At 41.8% G+C, this 16,787-nt stretch overlaps 1 protein-coding gene across 6 annotated transcripts in view; it reads left to right on the forward strand.

Annotated features, from left to right (window-relative positions):
• The window catches only part of LOC147125259 (nuclear protein AMMECR1-like), a 186,647-nt gene that overhangs the window by 39,992 nt on the left and 129,868 nt on the right, over nt 1-16,787 (forward strand). The window lies entirely within an intron of this gene.

Raw genomic sequence — 16,787 nt, forward strand, 5'->3', positions numbered from 1 at the left:
GAGGTAGTGCAACGGAGGTTCACCAGACTGGTTCCTGGGATGGGGGGATTGTCCTATGAGGAGAGATTGAGTAGACTAGGCCTATATTCTTAGAGTTTAGAAGAATGAGAGGTGATCTCATTGAAATATACAACATTCTTACAGGGCTTGACAGGGTAGATGTAGGGAGGATGTTTCCCTTGGCTGGGGAGTTTAGAACCAGGGGTCACAGTCTCAGAATAAGGGGTTGGCCATTTAAGACTGAGATGAGGAGAAATTTCTTCACTCAGAGGGTGAATCTTTGGAATTCTTTACCCCAGAGGGCTGTGGAGGCTCAGTCATTGAGTATATTCAAGACAGAGATTTTTTTTTTTTTTGGGGGGTATTAAGGGAATCGGGGGATATGGGGATAGTGCAGGAAAGTGGAGATGAGGTAGAAGATCAGCCATTATCTTATTGGATGATGGAGCAGACTCAACATGCCAGATGACCACCTCTTGCTCCTATTTCTTGTGTTCTTAAATAGTGTTTTTTTTAACCAAATCTAGCTATCGGGAAAGACTGACAGGCTGGGGCTCCTTTCTCTAGAAAAGAGAAGACTTGAGAAGTGACCTGGTGGTAGTCTTTAAAATGATGAAGGGGTTCAATAGGTCAGATGTAGAGAAGCTATTTCCACTTGTGGGGAGTCCAAAACTAGGGGCCATTAATATGAGATAGTCACTAATAAATCTAATAAGGAATTTAGGGGAAACTTCTTTACCCAGAGAGTGGTTAGGATGTGGAACTCTCTACCACATGGAGTGATTGAGGTGAATAGTGTAGTTGCATTTAAGGAGAAGTTGGATAAGTACATGATGGAGAATGGAATAGAAGAATATGTTGATGGGGTGAAATGAAGTAAATAAAGTGGGAGGAGTCTCTTGAAGCTGAATGGCCTGTTTCTGTGCTGTAAATTCTATGTACAGTAACATTAAAAAAAAACCCTGCATAAGGTTGTATATAGAGAGATACGTACACGTTTAAGATTTTTGCTTTTAGTTGCGCGTGTATATCTCATTCAGTATTGATAGCACGGTCCATAGGAACAGCTGGAGCCAAATTTTAATATTAGTTGTGGGGGGGAAGAAATGGTGGATGGAGATTTGCTTTCTCAGGTTTCTGCCAATAAGGTAAAAGTCTCGAGCCATCCAAGATAGTAAAGCACAAAATCCCATTGTGTTTAAGCAGCATGGTTGGACATCGTACCCAAGGGCAAGTTATCAATGCATATGAATGCTGACTTTTACAATGCCTTCAATATTGGCTAGACCAACTTAATGTAACTTATGCATGATGTCCCTGTGGTATTTTATATTGCATTTGCTTTGTACAGATGTTTTGGGCATATTGTGCTTGCCTCTAAATCTTTATTCATTGTATTGGAACCACACCCAAGTCCCTTTCTCATAACAGCTTAAGATGGCCTTTTGATTAAAAGAAACATTCACAGAATCACAGAAACCCCACAGTGCAGATAGAGGCCATTTCGGCCCATCGAGCCTGCACCGACACATATCCCACCCGATCCCTGTAACCCCTACACCAACACATATCTCACCCTATCCCTGTAACCCCACGTATTTAATCCCCCTAACACTAAGAGTCAATTTATCATAGCCAATCAACCTAACCCGCACATCTTTGGACTGTGGGAGGAAACGGAGCATTGATGCACTTTGTGTTCTTTAGTGCTGTGTTCCTCCAAGAGCTATTTTGTAGTAATAGTCAACAATCTTGCTCGACAAAGTATATTTTGCCAGGATGGCAGAGACTGTTTTTCTTGCAAAGTATGCAATTATTTTCTCTCCAGTATGCTAATCTGACAGTTAGTTTAGTCAGCGGAAGCTTCCAGGGACGGGTATTTGTAGAGGCAACTGACAACGGTCGCATTAAAACTGGTGTAGGCATTAGCGTTTGTGCCAGTTCAACATGTATGTGGCAAGGTCCTAATCTTGTGATGCCAAATGCAGTAAACCAGGCACTTAAGCAACAATGGACTGTGTTTGTATATCCTCCTAGTGGATGGTTATAGTGTTTCATTGACTGGAGCCCAGATGTAAATCATCCCATTCTTGGATGGGGTGGTGCAACAAATAGAGCAAGGGGAGAAACTGTAGTTGCATTTCAGAGGTGGAATATCAACCTCTCCTTTCATCATGTCAGGCATAAGATTGTATTTTAATGGTTGCATTGTTCATTTGGAGTGATTGAACTTTGATTTTTTTCTTACCCACATCTCCCTATTGAGCTACTGTATTGTGGAACCTTAACATGACACAAATTCTAATTGGAATGTTTAAATTGCTCTCCACTAACATTTTGACTTGAAAGCAAATATATTGTATAAAGTCTTTCTCCTTGTCCTCGACTTCCTTTTTAATAAGCGCCTCTAAAGTACACTGCATGCTGATCTGTGTCTACATTTGGTACAGACATCTCTTGTTGCATACAAGATGGCTGGGGAGAAGTGGAAAATTGAATTTGCTTGTGCTACCAAATTACTTTCTCGCTTTCCCCCTCTCCAATATAACACCCCCAAGATCTGACAACTAATCTCACATTGGGTTAGTATTTTCACCCAGTAAGGCAAGCTTCTAAAATAACAGAAAATGCTGGAAAAACTCAGCAGGCCAGGCAACATCCGTGGAGAGAAAATAGAGTCAACGTTTCGGGTCAAACCCTTTGTCAAGACTGGAGAAGCACAGGAAATGAAATAGATTGAAAGGCCAGGCTGGGAGAGAACAAAAGAGAAGTGAAGAGACATTAAGAAGCATTCAAAATGAGACGAGATGGTGATAGGACTAGTGGAGACAAAAGACGGCTCTAGATTAGGTGTGAAATGCGCTGGCAGAATGGGAGACAGCTGCCATGTGGGAAAGAAAAAAAAGTGGGGGGGAAAGGGCCAAAACAAAGGTGTGGATAAAAAATGTGAAAATGTAATGGGGGCTGAGGTTATGATCTGAAATTGTTGAACTCGATATTGAGTCCGGAAGGCTGTAAAGTGCCTAATCGGAAGATGAGGTGCTGTTCCTCGAGCTTACGCTGAGCTTCCGTGGAACAATGCAAGAGCCCGAGTACAGTGAGGTCTGAGTGGGAATGGGGTGGTGAATTAAAATGACAGGTGACCGGAAGCTCGGGGTCAGCCTTACAGACTGAACGGAGGTGTTCCGCAAAGCGGTCACCCAATCTGCGTTTGGTCTCCCCAATGTAGAGGAGACCACGTCGTGAGCAGCGAATACAGCGAAGCAGGCAAGCTTCTATGTTGTAGGGCTTGTGGTTTTTAAAAAAATATATATAATCTTCTAGTCTGTAGACTGTTGTGTTGATCAATATTTAACTTTATAAAATTTTCAGCTGTATCATTCACAAGTTATTGGTATTTGTTGAATTTTAGTCCATGTATTGTAGACATAGAAACATAGAAAAGTAGGAGTAGGCCATTCGGCCCTTCGAGCCTGCTCCGCCATTCAATATGATGATGGCTGATCCTCTAGCTCAATACCATATTCCTGCTCTCTCCCCATACCCCTTGATGCCTTTTGTGTCTAGAAATCTATCTATCACCACCTTAAATATATTCAGTGACTTGGCCTCCACCGACTTCTGTGGTAGAGAATTCCACAGGTTCACCACCCTCTGAGTGAAGAAATTTCTCCTCATGTCAGTCCTAAATGTCCTACCCTGTATCCTGAAACTGTGACCCCTCGTTCTAGACCCCCAGCCATGGGAAACATCCTCCCTGCATCCAGTCTGTCTAGCCCTGTCAGAATTTTATACGTTTCAATGAGATCCCCTCTCATTCTTCTAAACTCTAGTGAATACAGGCCTAGTCAACCCAATCTCTCCTCATACGACAGTCTTGCCATCCCAGGAATCAGTCTGGTGAACCTTCGCTGCACTTCCTCTATGGCAAGTATATCTTATCTTGGGTAAGGAGACCAAAACTGCACACAGTACCCCAGGTGTGGTCTCACCAAGGCCCTGTATAACTGTAGTAAGACATCCTTGCTCCTGTACTCGAATCCTCTTGCAATGAAGGCCAACATGCCATTTGCCTTCCTAACTGCTTGCTGCACCTGCATGTTTGCTTTCAGTGACTGTTGTACAAGGACACCCATGTCCCTTTGTACATCAACATTTCCCAATCTATCACCATTTAAATAATACTCTACCTTTCTGTTTTTCTTACCAAAGTGGATAACTTCACATTTATCCACGTTATACTGCATCTGCCATGTATTGCCCACTCAACATGTCTCAATCGCCTTGAAGCCTCTTTGCATCCTCCTCACAACTCACAATCCCACCAAGTTTTGTGTCGTCAGCAAACTTGGAAATATTACATTTGGTTCCCTCATCCAAATAATTGAAATGGTAATAAAGTATCCCTGCAGCATTACTCTTCCACTTTATCCAGGGACGGCTTGTTGTTAATGCTAAGAACTTGCATGATGGCCATCTTGTAGAAATCATCTCCTTGGTGGTTGACTAGTGCAGTATTACTTGACGACCTAGCACTTGGGTGAGTTTTCAATGTAGGAGTACAGAAGTAGTTGCACCTCAACTGTCTGCATCATTCAAAGCTTTCCCACATGACACAAGCTGCAATACAGGAAACTTTCGATTAACCGGCCCTTAAATAACCCGAACGCTCTATCCACCGGCAAAATTCAGGAGTCGGTTCAGGTAACTTTTTTAACTTTTTAGTCCATTTGTTGCTGTGCAAGGGTGCAGCTGAAGCTGTTGCTAAGCTACAGAGACGCTTGCAACTTGTGCCAATTGTTTTGAAGCAAGCAACAGGGTTTGTTGCTTTATACGGAGCTCTGAGCTCCGTATCCTTTACTATAGCGTTCGGTTATCCGGAATTGTTGATGAACCGGCACCACGTCTGTCCCGTCCATGCCGGATACCAGAAAGTTTCCTGTATTTTCATTGTTTCTACCCGTTGAATTGTCTTTTGGAAACTCTGTCCCATGTGTGCCAAGATGATCAGGCGTTTGTTTTTTTTTTTAAATTCGTTCACCGGATGTGGGCACTGCTGGCAATTTATTGTCTTTCCCTACTAGCTGGGGTGCTCTCAGAGCAGAGAAGGTGAAGAGGAGATTTGAGAGGTGTGTTTAAAATCATGAAGGGTTTAGATAGAGTAAATAAAGAGAAACTGTTTCCAGTGGCTGAAGGGTCGATAACCAGAGGGCACAGATTTAAGGTGATTGGCAGAGACAACAGGAGGAAAAACTACGCAATGAGTGGTTAGGATTTGGAATGCATAATAGGGGGGTGGATACAGATTCAATAGTAGCCATCAAAAGGGAATTGGATAAATACTTGAAGGAGAAAAAAATGCAGGGATATGGGGAAAGAGCAGGGGAGTGGGACTGACTGGATTGCTCTTCAAAAGAGCCGGCGCAAACTCGGTGGGCAGAGTGGCCTCCTGTGCTGTACCATTCTATGATATTTGCAGAATCTGAGTTTGCAAGTGAATGAAGAAGGAAAGATTAGATGTGTAGAACATTCCCCAATTCAAGATGAAGATTCCAGTTAGCTAACGTTTTGGCTGGAGTAGATTGGCAGTCGGATCTGTAGGGGAAAACCATTGTACCTCCCAAATCTTGTTGATGCTTTGGTTTTTAATCAGATATTTCTGGCAAACCAGCTTAAAGTTGACTTGGATCTGGGAGTTGAATTGTTGAACCAGTGCCAAAAGTGTAAAGACAGTATAATTGTCTTTACATGCAGCAAGATCTGTATGTTAATCAACTTGCTTTTAAGGGAAAATTGATATTTTAACTACATTTCATAAAGCTGATCGTTCAGTACTTGTGCTTCTGGTATAATCTTGCTGATTCAGCATCCCATTAAACGAAACTAGTGTAGCGATTCATGTGTATCGCCACTAAATAATTGAGTTCAACTTCGACAAACTATAAGTTGTTTATTTACAGGAACTGGTTAAATACAACAGGTAAGGTAGCAGGTAAGATGGCTGACTGTAGGAGCACCGTGGTGTAGGTCTTTCCCCAGCGGGGACTCCACGAGGACTGACTAGAAGTTTCCCAGCTCAACTGCCAGCAGGTTCCGAGCTCAACTGTTGGAAGGTTCCGAGCTATGACGTCAGAGTACAGGAGAGAAGTTTGAGTATAGTAACAGACACATACAGTAAGGTAAGTTAAAGGGAATTATGTATCTCAATGTAAGGGACAACCAGTGGTACCGCCACACTAGCTTCTTGCTGTAGGATTCTCAAAATTAACAGATCTCCCAAAAACGAAGGAAAACCCTATTTAAAAAAAAAAAAAAAAAAGACTTTGGACATGTTTGGGCTTGTAAAGAAAAAGGCTGTTACAGAATTTGGGATCTACCTCTGCAGTAGACAGTTTGAGTATTCGAGATAGTCAAACTGTCTGGGGGAACTATAAACGTCACTCAGCCCCTATCAAGAAATTTACATGCTAACAATAGACCCACGGAAGAACAGCCTCACAGGACCCATCCAAAAACATGCATAAAACAAATCGCTTCGCCAACCTACAAAGAATCTCGGACCCCACAGGAAATTCAAACACTGAGGACATTTCACTACAATTAAATAAGAGCTCAACAGCTCAGGAAACCATCCCGAAACCACTTCTCACATTTTTAAACAACTTTAGCAGCTCAGGGAGCCATCCCGAAACCGCTTAAACAATTTCTAACCAAAGAAAATTGGGTACTCACCGGAGAGATCCAATACGCATCCTACCGCATCTGCGGACTCGCGAAGACTGACCAGATACGCAGGTGAAGTCCTCTACCGCGTCCGGGGTACGGCAGGCCCCAACCGACACATCTAGCGAACCCCGAAATTGCGAACTAGCTCAACTGTCGAGTCGTTTGGTGAGCATTATCCCATGTCCTTTTAGAGCCTAACTTAGCTAGTAAGGTGGGATTGGGAGGGGTGAGATATTTGTCTACTGTAATTTTCCATCGTGTATGTCGAAGTGTTTCCCCATTTTATTAGTGTTATTGTTTGTATTTTCTTTTCTCAAATAAAATTCAAAGTTCTTGCACCAAACCAGTTGTCTGCTGCACTTTTGTCACAACCCCCAAATAAGTCCAAGGTCTAGAACCAAGGGAGTGGGAGCGATTCGAACCGCTCATAAGTCAGAGGTGAAGCTGACCCCAAACACCACCCCCTACATCATGGTGAACTATACTAGTGCTTTGTAACCCTATTGTGGATGATGTCGTACAGTTTGCTTTTGAGACGCTCCTTTTTCCTGAGAATTTTCATGAGTTGACAGCTTTGTACGATGAAGTAGCAGTGGCAGTGTTGGCTGTGTTAAGATTGGTATATCAGCCGAAACGCTGAATTTTTTTCCCCAAAATCACATTCGACTGCAAAGTCCCACTTAATGGTTTGTCACGGCAAGAAATTGGGTAAAGGAAAAGGTTGCCTGCAAAAAGATTTGTCTAAGCCATTTTGAACCTGTTTTTAAACTTTATCTCTATCACACTTGGGTTATTACATGGTTCAAATGTGTTCAGTTCATATAACTAGGAAAACTGTCTTTTTATTTAAAAAATCTTGCAAGTACATAAATTTCCAGGCCCAGATATTCCGATCGCAGGCCTTGCGCAGGGCTGCGATCTGGAAAAATCTGTGCCCTTACCTGAGGGCTCCCGGGAGGCGCACAGTTCCATTGCTGGGCCTCTCCAAACTGCCGGTGTACAGGGCCCACGTATCCCAGAGGCGCAGGTAGTTCGCAGCGGCCCTGATATCACGTGGGCCATGGGGAGCCAATCAGAAGGGAATCTCCCTTCATACATTTGACAGGAAGACCTGTCAAATATATGAATGGAGATCACCCCCAAAACATAGTAAAACTTCAAAAAAAAAATTTAAATCACATTTTTAAAATGACTTGAAATTACATAAATTTTAAACAAATTTAAATTTTTGAAAAAATAATTAGTTTTTAACGGGGCTAAAAATAAACTTACCTTTCTATGAAGTTTTTAAAAATGATAAATCAGTGGAAACATTTTTTTTACTTTTTTAAACTCGTATCCTGGTAAAAGCAGGCCTTGCTTTTACCAGGCGCAAGAATTGTAAGTGTTTTCTGTGGGCGGAGGGTCTACAAAAAGTGGAACTATCTGCCCGCAGAGGCCTTTCTCCCGGGCAGCCGGAGGATCTGTCAAGAGCTTTCTTGACCGATCAGAAATGCCGGTTTCCAGCGCATGCCTGAAAGCGGCATTTCCAATGTCCCTACGCCTTGTTGAATGAAGTGCAACTGATTTTTTTAACGGCGCACTAAGTCATAATTACTGCTGAACAACCTCTCTGGCCCTGAAAAACTAATTTTGTATTTGTGGAAAGCCAAATTTCTAGATTTTTAAAATAATTTATTTTAAAGTTTATGATGCTTCTACCTTAATCCCAATCTTTATTTCGCTCTCTGTAAAGTGATTTAAAAAGTGAAGGATAATCAGTGCTTTTGACTTTGTGGTTTGCTGTCTGAGAGAATTCTTCAGTGTGGTTGGCTGCTTGCCCTGCTTGATGAAATCACTGTTGCTGGACGCTGGAGACCCCCTACAGGTGCTGCCAGAATGAAATTAATGTCGGCAAAGGTGAAATCCATACCAGAGATCGCTAGATCTTTGTGGGCAGCTTTCTTCGAGGTCAGTGGTGAATGCTGTCACTTCGCCGCTGACTGACCTCCGGTGGATAACATTTGTCAGATTTTTTCATGGCACAAATTCCTATGTCAACATTTATAATGAAAACTACCTATGTAAACTTGTCATCTTAATTCTGCCTTTCTACCAGTGATGGTGCTGTAGCATCTTTGTTTTGCCTCTCCCAGCTCCTCCTATATTGCAAAGAAACCGCCGATGTGACAGCAAGCTCTACTTCTCAATTTAGGGTAATTTGCTATTTAAATATAAATTGGATACAAGAAGAAAGTATAGCTGTAAAATTGGGACTGAATTATGTCTGCATGTCCACTAACCCCACTTCACCGGAAGACTACACTTCATCTTCATTCCCCACATGCAAGAGGAGATCGACTGGTAATGTATTACTTACTATTCTTGAGCTTCATGCACTTTCTGTACTACTATTGGCGCAAGTAATGAAACCATCTTTTAATATCCAGTGCCTGCTTGTATTGCTTTTAATCCACGCATACTATTATACTTCCAGTCCTCCTACCAGGGATGGTACTATTTTGCCTCAAACCGCCTTCCAGCCATGTCCATGGCCGTTCTCCTGACACTTAAGTGGAAGACAATTAAGAGAGAAAATTATAGGAACTCTTAGGGCCAGCCACACACACATCAAAAATTGTGGCTTCAACAAATTAAATCGGCTTTTGGTGAAGCCAGACAGCCATGAATTAATTAAATTAATGCAGCCTCAACCTTAATTTGGCATCAGAACAGCTAGGAATTAATTAAATATATAATCACAGTCTCGATTCATGGAATCTGGCTTCTGGGGCAGCGGTCCACGTGGAAATTAATTGAATAAATCTAAGCTGGCTTCAAGGGGAAGGAGATGGCTGGAAATCAATGGGTAAATGGGAACTTAATAGATAGACCAGGCTTTTTGGAAAGCAGAACAGCAGCAAAATAATGAAATAAATTGCTTCCTGAGTAAATAGAATCTAGCTTCTGGATGAGAGGTGCACCTGCGAATTTATTAATTAAATGGGAGTTGAACAAATCAAATTGACCTTTAGGTGAAGCATGGCACTCAAAATTCACTAATTGGGGCTTGGTTAAATTAATTGGATTGTTTTCTTACATTTCTCTCTTTCCAAACACCATATACTCTGCACAGTGGGATTATAACGGAGTGTACTTAAACAGTGTTTTATTTTGTCATTTGGAAAGACTGGGAATTTCTGGTAAGTGTTGGGTAAGTACAGAAAACTCTTTGGTATCCGGCACCGACAGGACCAGCGTGTTGCCGGTTGATCAAAAATTCCGGATGACGGAGAGAGTTATCTACCGAGGCTATTTTTAACAAAGAAAAATAAAAAAATCAAGAAATGTGCAATATACAGTAATTGAGTACTCACCTACAGAATGTTGTTAAATGGATGGTGGAAGATGCTTGATTAAGTACAGTACTGCCAGTTGAGGGTAATGCAATGCAATGACTACCAGCAGCGTGGGAGACACACAGTACCCCTGTAAAATGGATGATCAGAAGAGACTACCGGCAGCGCGGGAGAGTCAGACTCTTGTTACAGGGGTATTGAGGTGTTCCGACTTCCGACAGCACCAAGAAGCCAAGTAGTGGCAGTTTGGAGAACTACCCCCACTGACTAACTTGACCACCGTGGGAGACTTGGACTCTGCAACATTGCCGGTTATTGAGGTGGTGTTTTCGGAGTGAGAATTTTGCCGGTTAAGAAGTCCGGATATTTAGGTGCCGTTTAAACGAGAGTTTCCTGTAGTAGATGTAAAAAGTGAAATTTAGTTTAACATTTTGATTTAACCTAGAACTTTAAAAACTGTAGTTAACAGAAGCTGCCTGCGAGTGACAGTTAACTGTCAGTCAGCTGTAAGTGTTTGTCTTGAATAGCTGCTAATCACCAGGAGCAGGAGAGCTGAGTAAATTGGGTGAGGCTCCTAGAGTATAAGAGTAAAAGGTCTGCAGAGCACAGAGCGGGATTAAAATGGAGTGTAGTTAGTGGTTTATTTAGAAAGAGTGGGAATTTGGAGAAAAGGGGAAGAGTTGCTGCTTTTTGCCTACACCACTTGTAGTGCTTTGTGTTACAAGTAGATATTTAATTTCAGTACCCATAACTTCATCTAGCTCAAGTAAGTAGTTAAGCAACTACATTGTAAACTAAGTTACCTAATTACATTTAATTAAATAAAATAAGGTCATATAAGGATGGCAGGTGCAGGTGGTGTGCCACAACTGCAGCATGTGGGAGTTTGTGGAGAGCATTGTGATCCCGGACAACCACGTTTGCAGTAAGTGCCTGCATCTTGAGGAACATCAGCTCACAGTTTTTGAGCTGGGGTGCAGACATTGCGGCATCAGGGATGGGGAGAGTTACCTGGACACTTGATCCAGGAGGCACTGATAGTGGTCAGGGACAGGAGGGTATGACTGCAACTACGGCAGGTAAGGGGACCCCAGGTGCAGTGCTGGAGGAGCCTCAGCCTTTGCCCTTGTCCAGGTATGAGGTTCTTGCTGCCTGGGTAGATGATGGAAAAAGCCTGCAGGATGAATGACCAAGCTGACCATGGTGCAGGAGGCCATTCAAATGGGGGGAGTGAAAGGGAATGTACTTGGGGTAGGGGACATTATAGTCAGGGGGATAGATACTGTTCTCTGCAGCCGCGACCAGGAGCTCCAAAGGTTGTGTTGCCTGCCTGGTGTCAGGGTTAAAGACGTCTCCTCGCGGCTGGAGGAGAACTTGGAGTGGGAGGGAGTGGACCCAGTTGTCGTGGTCCACATAGGAACCAACGACATAGGTAGAACTGGGAATGAGGTTCTGCTGAGGGATTTGAGGAGCTAGGATCCAAATTAAAAAGCAGAACCTCAAAGGTGGTAATCTCTGGATTGTTACCTGAGCCACATGCAAATTGTCATAGGACAAACCGATTAGAGGTTTAAATGCGTGGTTGAAAGAGTGGTGTGGGAGGAAGGGGTTTCAGTTCGAGGCACTGGCACCAGTACTGGGGAAAGCGGGAGCTGTTCACTTAAACCGGGCTGGGACCAGTGTCCTGGCGAACCGAATAAATAGGGCAGTAGACAGGGCTTTAAACTCTTGAAGTGGGTGGGGGGGCTGTGGTGGGAGGATTCAGGAAAGAGTAAATTTAAAAGCGACGAGAGAAATGTCAAGGCTCTGGAGCAGAGTTTGGGGCAAAAATAAGCAGAGTGGGTCAGGAAGGGACAGAGTAACAAAGGTAGTAATAATAATCAACTTTACTGTCATTGTTAGTGCACAAGTGCAGTACAACGAAATGTAGGCTTGCGGCTCCCGAGAGTGTACATTTAGATTAAGACATTTAAACATTCAACATTCATTTGGCTTGTAATACATTAACATAAACATAATAAAGTGCATTGGCAGATGTGCAGGCTTTAGAGTTTATTTGTGGAGTTCAGTAGGATGACAGCCCTGGGAAAGAAGCTGTTCCTAAATCTGGTCGTTTGGGTGCGAATGCATCTGTAGCATCTCCCAGATGGCAGGGGGCGAACAGACTGTGGCTGGGGCGGGTAGGGTCTTTGATGAGACATCAGTGACTCGGGTGACACCAGGGAAAAATAGAAATGTCAAAGCTAAAGGCACTATATCTGCACGAAGCTAGGACCCCAGTTATTCACAAAATATATATATTTATGATCTAGACGAGGGAACTAGATGTAATATCTCCAAGTTTGTGGATGACACAAAGCAGGGTGGGCATATGTGCTGTGAGGAGGATGCAGAGAAACTCCAGGATGATTTGGACAGGCTGGCTGATTGGGTAGATGCATGGCAGATGCAGTATAATGTGGATAAATGTGAGGTTATCCACTTTGGTGGCAAAAACAGGAAGGCAGATTATCTGAATGGCAATAGATTGGGAAAAGGGGAAGTGCAACGAGACCTGGGTGTCCTTGTGCACCAGTTACTGAAGGTAAGCATGCAGGTGCAGCAGGCGGTTAAGAAGGCAAATGGTATGTTGGCCTTCATGTCGAGAGGATTAGAGTACAGGAGCAAGGATGTCTTGCTGCAGTTGTACCGGCCTTGGTGAGACCACACCATGAGTATTGTGTGCAGTTTTGGTTGCCTTATCTGAGGGAGGATGTTCTTGCCATGGAGGGAGTGCAGCGAAAATTCACCAGACTGATGCTTGGGATGGCAGGAATGACGTATGAAGAGAGATTGGGTTGATTAGGCTTATATTTGCTAGAGTTTAGAAGAATGGGAGGGGATCTCATTGAAACTTAAAATTCCAGCAGGACTAGATGCAGGAAGGATGTTCCCGATGGCGGGAGAGTCCAGAACCAGGGGTCACAGTCTAAGGATAAGGGGTAAGCCATTTAGGACTGAGATGAGGAGGAATTTCTTCACCCAGAGAGTGGTGAACCTGTGGAATTCTCTACCACAAAAGGCAGTTGAGGCCAATTCATTAAATATATTCAAGAAGGAGTTAGATATATTTCTTGAGGCTAAAGGGATATGGGGAGAAAGCAGGGACAGGGTACTGAATTTGGATGATCAGCCATGATCTCATTAAATGGCGGAACAGGTTTAAGGGGCCGAATGGCCTACTCCTGCTTCTATTTTCTATGTTTCTATGCAACAAAATAGATTAATTAATAGCACAGATAGAAATTAATATGTTTGATCTAATACCCATTACAGAGACATGGTTGCAATTTTGCCAAGGTTGGGAACCAAATCTTCCAGGATACTTAACTTTTATAAGAAATAGGCAAAATGGAAAAGGAGGGGTAGCCCTGATAATAAAAGATGGATAAAGACAATAGAGAGAAAGGATCTTGGCTCTGAAAATCAAGTAGTCGAATCAGGTTGGGTGTTACCTAGCGACTGGTTACAGAAAAAGAGCTTATGTGCAGGTGGTTTGCCCTTTGTCTGTCATGTAATTATCCATGACAGAAAGGAGTTTTATAGTTCTGCATTCATTTTGAAGGTTCTTTTCTCTGGCCATATAGCATCTCTTGAATGATAACTTGGTTCAAGCAAATGGGGCAACATCTCCCACTTAGTACTTAATTATACAGTAAGAACTCCAGGAATTAACTTACAAACTTGGCAAAATTATCTACAGATGCATTGGTTAATATGCCTACCATTTCTTTAAAAGTTTGGTACTTGTAAACAGCTGCACACTTTCAGTTCATATTTTAACTTTCTCTCTAGCATATTACACAACTAATTTATACAGGACATTCAAGAACCCAGTATCAGTACTACCAGTTAAGGTGCTACAATACTGGCTTTGTGATGCAAAGGCTTGATGTTCAGCAAGCACACCAGTGAATAAATTTATAAAGCTATGTGTTGAAGTAAACTGTTTGGCAATATATGTACTGCCACTGGAATCACTGGCAGCTGAGGGATTGATGTGGTGCACAGCAATAATGCTGGCTGAATTGTAGAGGGGTTAGGGATCGGTGAAGAGGGGAGCTCTAACAAATATTGGGTGCGTACTGACCTTTTTTTATGCATGGACAAAACTCGCTATACCTTGTATAATATGAATGTCTGCAATTAGGAGAATACATCATATGGGTGTTAAAAATACAGGGGAAATATGTAAAATACAAAACATTTTGGATATGGATTGGTCTTAGAAATGTATTCGACTCTTCCATTTGGAATACCTCAGTAAGTCCATCCATCATATGTGATCTTCATTTTAAGGGTTAATTTTAGTAATGCTTTAATAATTTGTAACCACTTAAATAGTGTTTGTAATTACCTTCAATGTATGGGTAGCTGCAACAGGACTACTTGCGTCATCAGTGTTCTGGAAAGGCATCTAGGTAAAAATCAGTGTCTACAACAGCAATCCTGATTTTTTTTTTTAAAGCAATTTGGCATGCATTTTGTAAATGGTTGGGGAATTGGAAGGGGTTAGGTTTTCAGGTTGCCCTTTGTCCATGGAAAGGCAAGGGATGTTTGTGGATGTAATGGTTGATTAATGTTTTGCTGTGTGCTTACAGAATTCAATTTTCACACTTCTGAATGCAATCTGTAAATATGAAGGCAAAATTTGACTAAATGTTGCTGTTGCATATTTGTAAGACTGCATTGACTTTCTTTTAACTTCTAGGGCATTCCATTAATACTTTTATAGTTGGACGCAGTAACTCTTGTCCTACGGAACATAAAATCTCTGAGTAATTGTAGTTGTGGGTGGAAGTTTTCGAAAGCTAGTGCCTCTTCAGAGCGCATTGTCTTCGGAGATTGTAATTCTTATTACTGATGCGCAGCTGGAAATTAACCCTTGGGCGCCTGGTCATTCCAGAAAATTGCAAGCTACTTGTTCTGGCCCTATTGAGCTATGGCATTAAAACTGAACAAACCTGCTCAAATGTGAAAAGAAACTTTTTATTTCTGTAACATTAACACTGTCACAAACTAAACACGTTTCAATAAGCTATTGCAAGTTTCAGTGGCTTCCCTTTCCCCTTGTTTAACAACACCCACTGCGGAACAAATCTCTCTCTCCATCTTGGCCTGTATGACTGGACAACTTGCTGAGCCATTGGAGGGCCTTAAAAAAAATCTTAAGCATTACTTTGTACCAACTGCAGGTGTGCTTTCTTTATCAATGTTTCAATGTAATTTTTAGTTTACAGTATTTTTGACCTCGCTCTTGGGTTTTTTTTTTATGGCCACATACAAGTATAATAGGACCACTTAACAAATATGTCTATTGCCAGAGCTGTCTATTGCCAGAGCTTCTACTTAATATAAATCTGCATGACCAATAATGGTTTCAAAGATGGTAATTGTCTATATTTTGAGTTCACAGTAGCGTATGCTTAAGAAATGGCAGTATAGGAGGAGAGACCATTCAGCACCTGTGCTGGTCCAACCCTTAACTGGAGTCATCAACTCTAATTTCATTTCCTATGTACCTGTATTTTCAAGACTTTTTCACAGTTACACTTTTTTTTAATTTATAAAAAAAAAAAAATTTTATTTTTATTTTTTTTAATGTTTTGTGGTACCTTTTTTCTCTTGTTCTTGTGCTTCAAGCCTCTGCCATTCTTAGAGAGTAGGGTTGTTGCCAACTTCCCCAAGACTGACCAGTATGACATTGCCCTGAATACCTAGGCCACTAGCACATGGGTGCTGACTTGCATACAATGTAAAATTTAATGAATTGTTTGGGCAAGGCAAAGATAATATCAGCTGACCGGTCAATGGTCAGGCTGTCCTCCAGTTCAGGCTTCAAGAAAGACCAAGTTGCCAGCACTAAGTCCTCTGCAGCTATATATTGTGGGAAGCATCCATTTTTATCATGTGCTTCACCCCGTCAGGAAAGTAACCCAAATGACTTTACGCCTATTCACTAGGCGTTCGCTAATTTTTTTTTCTCCTCTAATCTGTGGGCCCCAAAGTCATCTGTATATGTCAGAAACATGATCTCCTCTACCTCATTCTTCCACTTTTCACTCATCATCTCGGTTGTGACAAAAATGTTACCCATTTGGCGACTGTCCCTTTAAACTGAACATTAATATGCATGAAATTTAACACTTGGCTAATCTAGAATCTTTTACCAAGCCGATCGCTACAAAATGTTGTAAGATTCATTGGTTACAGGTTGGAGAGAGAAAGCATTCGAATTTAAACAATGCTGTGTGATTGGTTTAGTTTGTATATGACCATTAATTACTTTTTAAATTTAAGTGATCATGCATTTGAAACCCTGGTAACTCTCTAATTTCTGGGATATAAATAGATCGATTCTGTTTGAATTCTAGGCATTTGGAAAATGCCATGGGAGGAGACTATTTGAAATCTGAAGTGACCAGTCTGTATTGTCAGTTTGATATTCCTAAAAACGAGGAGAAACCATGTCCAGTATTTGTTATTTACAAAGGATTAACTTGGAGCTGCTATCCCTTTTTATTTTGTCCACTCAAGAAGTTAGAAGGAAGGTTGTCGGGCCGAATGGCCTACTCCTGCTCCTAGTTTCTATGTTAAAATATACAACTGTGTGTGTGTGTATATAGACTTTTTATGTGTTTGTTCATCTGATATTTTAAATTTAAAAATTAAATCTGAAGATCT

This window comes from Somniosus microcephalus, chromosome 1 (assembly GCF_052327205.1).
Source record: "Somniosus microcephalus isolate GS21.2 chromosome 1, FLI_Smic_1.0, whole genome shotgun sequence".
Lineage (NCBI taxonomy): Eukaryota > Metazoa > Chordata > Chondrichthyes > Squaliformes > Somniosidae > Somniosus > Somniosus microcephalus.